We start from the raw sequence: 7,779 nt of genomic DNA on the forward strand, positions 1-7,779 counted from the left end.
AGCCCTTAGCACAATTATCCCGTGAGTCATGTGGTCTTATTTAGATCACTTGCCCCTTGACCTTGATGCCCAGCTGCCACGCAGGAATCTGGCTTTACCTCATCATGGAAATTTCCCTCACCTCTCCCGTGCTGGGTCCCCTGTGTCCTGAGCCTGCTCTGCCTCTTTCTTACTGATGCTTACATCCTGTCTGTAGCTTCTTGGGAAACGCTTCATAGGAGTTCTTGCATAGTTGAAAAGGTTTCCATACTCTCCTCTTTTCTGACTGGAATCAGTTTTGTTAGAGAACTTTGACAAAAGGTGCCTGGAATGCCCCAGTGAGGGGGCTGGGGTGTGGCTCAGTGGTAGAGCCCCTGCCTAGACTCCCCCAGTGAGGGGCTGGGTGTGCTCAGTGGTCACCTGCCTAGAATTCTCCAGTGAGGGGGCTGGGGTGTGGCTCAGTGGTAGAGCCCCTGCCTAGACTTCCCCAGTGAGGGGCTGGGGTGTGGCTCAGTGGTAGAGCCCCTGCCTAGAATCCTCCAGTGAGGGGCTGGGGTGTGGCTCAGTGGTAGAGCCCCTGACTAGAATCCCCCAGTGAGGGCTGGGCTGTGGCTCAGTGGTAGAGCCCCTGCCTAGAATCCCCAGTGAGGGGCTGGGGTGTGCTCAGTGGTAGAGCCTCTGCCTAGAATGCCCCAGTGAGGGGCTGGGGTGTGGCTCAGTGGTGGAGCCCCTGCCTTTCTCACTTGCAGTATTGTTCTTGAGAAATGCGAAGCATTCTGCTTCTGTCTGCTCGGGTGTCTTTGGGGTGGCCTGAGTTCAGAGTCTTCCCCCCTCAGCGTCTCTGGGGCTATGGTTACAGCTTCAGCACCACACCTGGGTGACCCCCCTGCTTCTGGGTCCTTTGCTCATTATTGTTGTCTCGCCTGCATCCTCCTTCCCTGTGGTGATTCGAATGAGAACGGCCTCCACAGACGCGTAGACATGAATCCTTGGTCCCCAGTTAGTGGAACAGTTTGGGAAGGATTAGGAGGTGTGGTCCTTGCAGCACCCATCAATTGCAGCTCTGCACCGGGGGGTCTTGGTGAGTTGCCCGGGCAGCCCTCGGACTGGTACTTTTGCCGCTCCAGGGTGCAGCACCTCGCTGTCCCCTGTGGCTGCGTCTCAGTCACATCCTCATCTTCTCCTGCACTTTGGAAAGGGGGTGTGTGCGCGTGGACACTCAGGCCAGGAAAGGACCTCGGCGCTCTCCTCCAAGTCTTTAGAGATGGGTTCTCTCACCGAATGTGAAGCTCGCCATTTCCGCTAGGTTGCCTGGCCAGCGAGCTTCTGGGATCCCACCTTCATGCACACTTCCCTCCTCCACAGCGTTAAAACATATGGGAGGCGGAAGCAGGTGGATCTCTGTGAGTTCCAGGACAGCCTGGTCTATAGAGTGAGTTCCAGGACAGCCAGGGCCACACAGAGAAACCCTGTCTCAACCCTCCCCACCCCCAAATGGATCTTGGGCTGGGGAGTGGTTAAAAAGAGACAGGGATGGAGGGATGGGATAGAGGGCGACTTAGTGGCACACATTTCCTACACCCAGTGAGAGGCTGGGGTGTGGGGCGAGGTCCCATGGGCGAGATGGATTCAATCCCCAGAACAAGAAAATGAAGTAAGTACCATCCCCAGATAAACAGAAACCCACATGGTGCTTTGGATACAGCAGCTTGTACAACTGTGAAAAGCCGATCCGTCAACAGCCTCGGGTGTTTTGCCACGATAACCACAAATGACTAATACAAGCCTTTTGGTCGGACAAACTGATACACCGCCAGGCTCAAGCTGGCCGGGGTGGCACACACCTTTAATCCCAGCACAGAGGCAGGGGGATCTCTGAGCATGCCTGCTTGACTTTGGTACATCACTTAGGCATGGGAGCCCTCTGAGGCCAGAAGAGGGAGCCAGAGCCTCTGACACCCGAGTGCCAGGAACTTGCGAGTTGCCATGAGGGCGCCAGGAACTGAACCTGGGTCCTCGGCAAGAGCAGCCCGCGCTCTTAACCATGAAACCATCTTTCCAGCCCCAAGAAACCTTCCATTTCCTTTCTTATGAGCTATGCCATGTTCCAGGTTATCTTCCTATGGGATCATCCCTTCTTTATTGCGTGTAGATGTCATTAGTTCATGGATGTAACGCTATCTGTGTCTCTCGTTCTGCGGGACGGGCTCTCGCTTTATAGCTCAGGCTGGCTTTGAACACACGGCAGTCCTCCTGCTTTGGCCACACTCCTGGCACAGTTTGTATTTTCACTTTTGTTTGTTAGTGCTAATTCCAGACGAATCAAAACAAAACAAAAAAAATAACCTCTGAGCTCCTTGGTGTGAGTGGTGAGGCCTTAATTCCCTTACCCTGCTTGTCATTTCTCTCACTGGAGGTCCCTGGACCTCACTCTTAATCCTCTTGCACACACAGGCTCCTGACTGGCAGGCTTTTCAGGTATGAACCATGACAATCCAATCGCATCTGCTATGTTGCTGTTGAGAGAGAGAGAGAGAAAGAGAGGCTCAGCCAGGGAAGTTCTTGCTAGTGAAAGCTTGGGGACCTGAGTCCCATCTCCGGCCCCCCACGTAAAAGCTGGGCTTGGCACACAGGTATGCGATCAAAGTAATGGGGACAGGGACAGCCGGGCCCCTGGAGCTCAGTGGCCAGCCAGTCTAGCCAAACTGGTAATCTCCAGATTTAGTGAGAGACCGGGTCTCAAAACTAGGATGGAGGATGGTTGAAGGAGACGCCAAGCCCTGGCTTCTGCCGCCGCCGCACGCGTGCTCTCCGAAGCACGAGTGTGCTTGGATGCGTGTGTGCACGCTCATGCACTTGTCCACCCCTGCCCCGTCCTCCCACCCCAACCCGGAAGATGTTTCAGTGGGTAAGTTCACGGCGCTCGGTTAGGAGGGCTAGAGTTCTGATCCTTAGCATCCACAGAGGAAGCTGTGGGCGTGGCGGCTGAGTCCCAGCAAGCAGGAGCAGGCGTGACTGCTCCCTGGAGCAAGCTGGCTGGACAAGCCAAGCTTGTGGGCTCAAGTAAGGGACCTTGCCTCAATACGTACAATTCAGGAGGACCCCAACATCAGCCTCGGGCCTCCACATGCCCACACGCCTATGTGCGCAGGCACACACATACAAATACACACATACAGGAGCCAAAACTTAAAAGTCCTCAAGAAAGCGTGTATCTACCCCCACTGGCAACCCTCTGCTTCTGGGTACCAAGATGGGGCTAGGGCATGTCTGACAGTCTGCTCAGGGCACTTGGGTATGATCACCAGCATTCCACACTTACGTCAGAAGCCAGCACACGCACTACTTTGTGTAATTTAGGCAAGTTCATGGTGATAGTCTCTCTCCCCTCCCGTCCATCCCTCTCCATTCTTTCCTTCCCTCTCTCCTTCCCTCCCTTTTTCCTTTTTTCTTTTTGAAACAGGATCTCTCTATGTAGACTGGGCTGGCCTTGAACTCATAGAAATCTTCCTGCCTCTACCTTCCAAGTTCTGGATTAAAGAAGTGTGCCACTAAACCCAGCCTCCTCTTCTTTCTTCTTCTTCTTCTTCTCTTCCTTATCTTCCTTCTCCTTCTCCTTCTTCTCTTTCTTCAACAGGGTTTCTCCATGTAGCCCTGGCTGTCCTGTACACCATGCTGGCCTCGAACTTAATGAACTTAAATCAGGTTGTTATGGAAAGGAACCTTTCCCCACAGAGTCCTCTTGCCAGCCCTCAGATGCTTGGTTTTATATTTATTTATTTTGTGTATAGAAAGCGCATGTGGGCCAAGGCAGATGTGTAGAGATCAGAGGACAATTTGCAGGCAACTGTTCTCTTCCTCCTCGTGGGTCTTCGGGATCAAACTCGGGACGTCCCTAGTTTCATTTTATTCACTTCATGGCACTAACAGACCTGAACTTAAATATATACTTTCTCTGTTTTGTCTTTTGAGACAGGGTCTCAAGTATCTCTCTCAGGCTGGCCTCAAGTTCACTGACAATGACCTTGAACTCCTGGTCTTCCTTCCTCTACCTCCAAATGCTGAGATTAAACATTAAGTGACCAAATATAAGCTGGGGAGATGGCTCAGAGGTTAAGAGCACTGGCTGCTCTTCCAGAGGTCCTGAGTTCAATTCCCAGCACCCACATGGAGGCTCACAGCCATCTATAGTGAGATCTGGTGCCCTCTTCTGGCCTGCAGGTGTCCATGCAGCTAGAGCACTCATACACATTAAATACATAACTACGTCAGTCTTTAAAGGCCAGGTACATTTTTTAAGTTCTGTAGATATTTTTAAATGTATGCCTGATTCCTCTTGTATGAGGTATAATTTACCGTCGAATGGCAATAGAATCCACTCACCTTAGCTGTGCCCCTTGATGGGCTTTGACAAGTGCACACCACCCCGTTTCAGGGAGAGAATGTCCAACCTTCCAGAGAGCTCTTCCAAGCCCCCTTTATAGTCAGTCCCCTCACCTCTTAGCTCCAGGGGTAACTTCTGTTTTGATTTTTATCATCATGGATTTATGTCATAATAAATGTTTTTATATTCTTTCATTATTCTGAAGTGAGATTTATGGATAATATAGTATATCCACATATAAATTGCTTTTAGATCAAGATCACGCTCTTGTTGTCATAAAAAAAGAAATGAGAGAAGGTGAGAGGCTTGGGGAGGCAGGGTTGGGGAGCCTGACACATGCCAGGGAGCGCTGTGCCGCCAGGTCGTGCCTCCAGAGTAGGGAGGATAGATGGAAGGAGAGAAACTGTCTTCTGACCTCCACACGCAGGGCAGCTTGGTGTGTGTGCACCTGAGCTCACAGGGACACAGCACACACACACACACACACACACACACACACACACACACACACACCACTTAAAATGTGAACATTTTAAGCAGTGAGGGCTGGAGAGACAGCTTGGTGGTCAAGAGCCCACACAGAGTGCCCCGGGGTCAGCACCCAGCACCCGCATCTGGCTGCTGAAAACCACCACAACTCCAGTTCAGGAGATCCGGTGCCTGTTTTTCTGCCTCCCTGACACCCGCATTCACACAGCACACATACAAACAAGCGGGCACACACAGAATCAGGAATAGCTGGTGTCTTTGTGACCCCGGCGCCAAAATGGTGGCCACTGAACAGGCTGGCTTTGTTTTTCCCAGCAAATGAGTTGCTTCCGTAGGAAAAGATTATTACTATACGTATGTAAGGTGTGTGTGCAATTATTATGTACACAGTGGGGAGTGTGTGTGTGTGTGTGTGTGTGTGTGTGTGGCTGTGTGCGCTGTGTACATGGGGGCAGAGGACAGCTTATGAGAGTTGGTTCTCTCCTTGCGGCATGGGGGCTAAGGGACCGAACTCAGGCCGACTCGGGCCACAGCCTCACCCACCCCCCTCAGTGGAAAATTTTCAAAAGTGTTTGAGTAGGCTGGCTCAGTGTGGGCTCCGTTACAAACGAGGACCTTCTCTTCGCAGGGATGGCGCGGTGTGGACGTTCTCAGTCACTGCGCTGAAATCCGCAAGGCTGGGGAGGGAGGAGCCGCGGGAAAATCCGAGCAGCACGGCGCTCCGGGACGCCCTGCAGATGCGGCCACGACGGCGGCCACCTGTGTCGGAGAGACACACAAGGCCAGAAGGTGGGACGGGCTCACAAACACGCCCACGTCCTCGGGGACCCCGCCTGCAGCCTTCCAGCGCTCAGCGGGCCAAGCACAGCCAACCGCAGGCCCGGGGCAGGGGGCGGGAGGCAGCGGCGCGCCTGGGAAGGGTCGGAAAGCCCAGGGAAGGGAGGATGGAAGGGAGGATGGGAGCATCGCGCCCTGGAACGGGAGCGGAGTGGGCGGGGACAGCCCCCAGCGCACCCTCCTCCTCAGCTCCGCCTGCTGCTCCTTCCTTCACCCCTCAGGCTCTTCCTACAGGTTCTGGGCAGGGAGCCCACTTCAGTGTCCCAGGGCCATCATCTCTCCCCAGCACCTGCGCGCTCCCTCCCTGTCTGACCCATGCTGGCTTTCCTGGATCTTCCTCTTCCGTCACTTTCTCCTTCCAGTCTGAGAGCGGTGAGGCCAGCAGCCTCCCCCTTCCCTTCCGCCCCCTCCCCTCGCCTCACCTCACCCCCCCTGAGGCTTTCCCAGCTCAGCTCTCCACAGCCACACCTGGCCTAGGCGCTGCCATCTTCCAGAGACGTAAGAAAAGGCCCCAAAGCCCTGCCGCCTCCCCTGGGGGACACCTGGAACCAGTCACCGCCAGGTGTCGGCAACCCCATGGCAACCCTATGACTCAGAGGCTTTGGGAGCAGCATCGTCCCCTGCACGGTTGGCCTGGGAAACCCCACTGTGGACTGGACCCCAACCTGGTCCGGCCAGCTTGCCAGGCCAGTCATCGTCACACCCACTATCAGCTCCAGAGCCAAGGCTTCATCTAACCTCCCTGCCCCTGTTTACTCCCAGCCTGCACCGGGAGAACCTCCCCGCCCATCCACAAACTACCAGCTGCCCCACCTGTCACCTGGCTCCCGGCTTACCCACCGCCTGGCCTGTCCTCTGGCTCCTACAGAAAGGCCAGGCTCTAGCCGAGCTCTGCAAAGTCCCTCGTGATCCAGTCATCGCCGCGACCTCCATCTGCCCCCTTGCTCACTCATCTTGTGACAGCCTGAGGCACGGGTCCCCACCCTTCCTAAGGCTGCGACCCTCTAATACAGTTCCTCCTGTGGGAGTGACCCAGCTTCACAACTGTAATTTTGCTCCTGTCACATCATAATGATATACAGGATGGCTGGTTGGGGGTCACGACCCACAGGTTGAGAACTACTCCCCTGAGGCGCACTGTCCACAGGGCCTTTGCTGTGGCCGTCCTCCCGTGAGAGAACAGTCTCCTTAGGTCTCAGCGCTCTGCCCTCCTGGCCCTCCTCCCCCTCCCCCAAGTCTTTGCCGGAATGTCACCTTCTGGCATGGGGACTTGGGGACGGACGTGACTTATTTGGCATGCACAAAGCCCTGAGTTGTTCCCTACCAACTTCATAAACCCCAGAACAGTGAGCACAGGACAGGCACAAGTTCAAGGTCACGCTCAGCTACGGAGTGGGTCCAGGGCCAGTTTGGGTACCCGAGACCCCGTCCTTGTTGGCTTTCTGTTGTTGAGACAGACATCAGGACCAAAGTGACTTTAGGGGGAAGGTGTCTGTCTTACATGCCCTGATCTTAGCCCATCATTGAGGAAGCCCAGGCAGGAACTCAGAGCAGGCACCCGAAGCAGCAGCTGATGGAGGACGCGGCTTGCTGGCTTGCTCTCCCAGGCTCGCTCAGCCTGCCTTCTTTATCCGACCACCTGTCCACGGCCGGCACCACCCACGGTAAGCTGGGCAAAATCATCCATCAGGAAGATGCTCCCACAGACCTGCCCACAGGCTTAGGCTGATACAAACAATTCTTTGATGACTCTAGTTTGTGTCAAGCTCACAAAAACTAACCAGCACAGGTCTGCTTAGAAAATAAAATAAAAGTCACCTTCTCCACCGGGCTCTCCCTACCTGATACCTTCAGTATTGCAATCTATCTGCCTCTTCTTTTTAAAAGATTTATTTAACCAGGCAGCAGTTGGTTTCCATTCCAGCCTTCCATCCCAGCCCTTGGAGGCAAAGGCAGGCAGATCTCTGTGAGTTTGAGGCCAGCCTGGTTTACAGAGCGAGTTCCAGGACAGCCATGGCTACACTGAGAAACTCTGTCTCAAAAATAAATAAATAAATAAATAAATAAATAAATAAATAAATAAATAAATA

This window comes from Psammomys obesus, unplaced genomic scaffold (assembly GCF_907164565.1).
Source record: "Psammomys obesus unplaced genomic scaffold, mPsaObe1.curated_primary_1811, whole genome shotgun sequence".
NCBI lineage: Eukaryota > Metazoa > Chordata > Mammalia > Rodentia > Muridae > Psammomys > Psammomys obesus.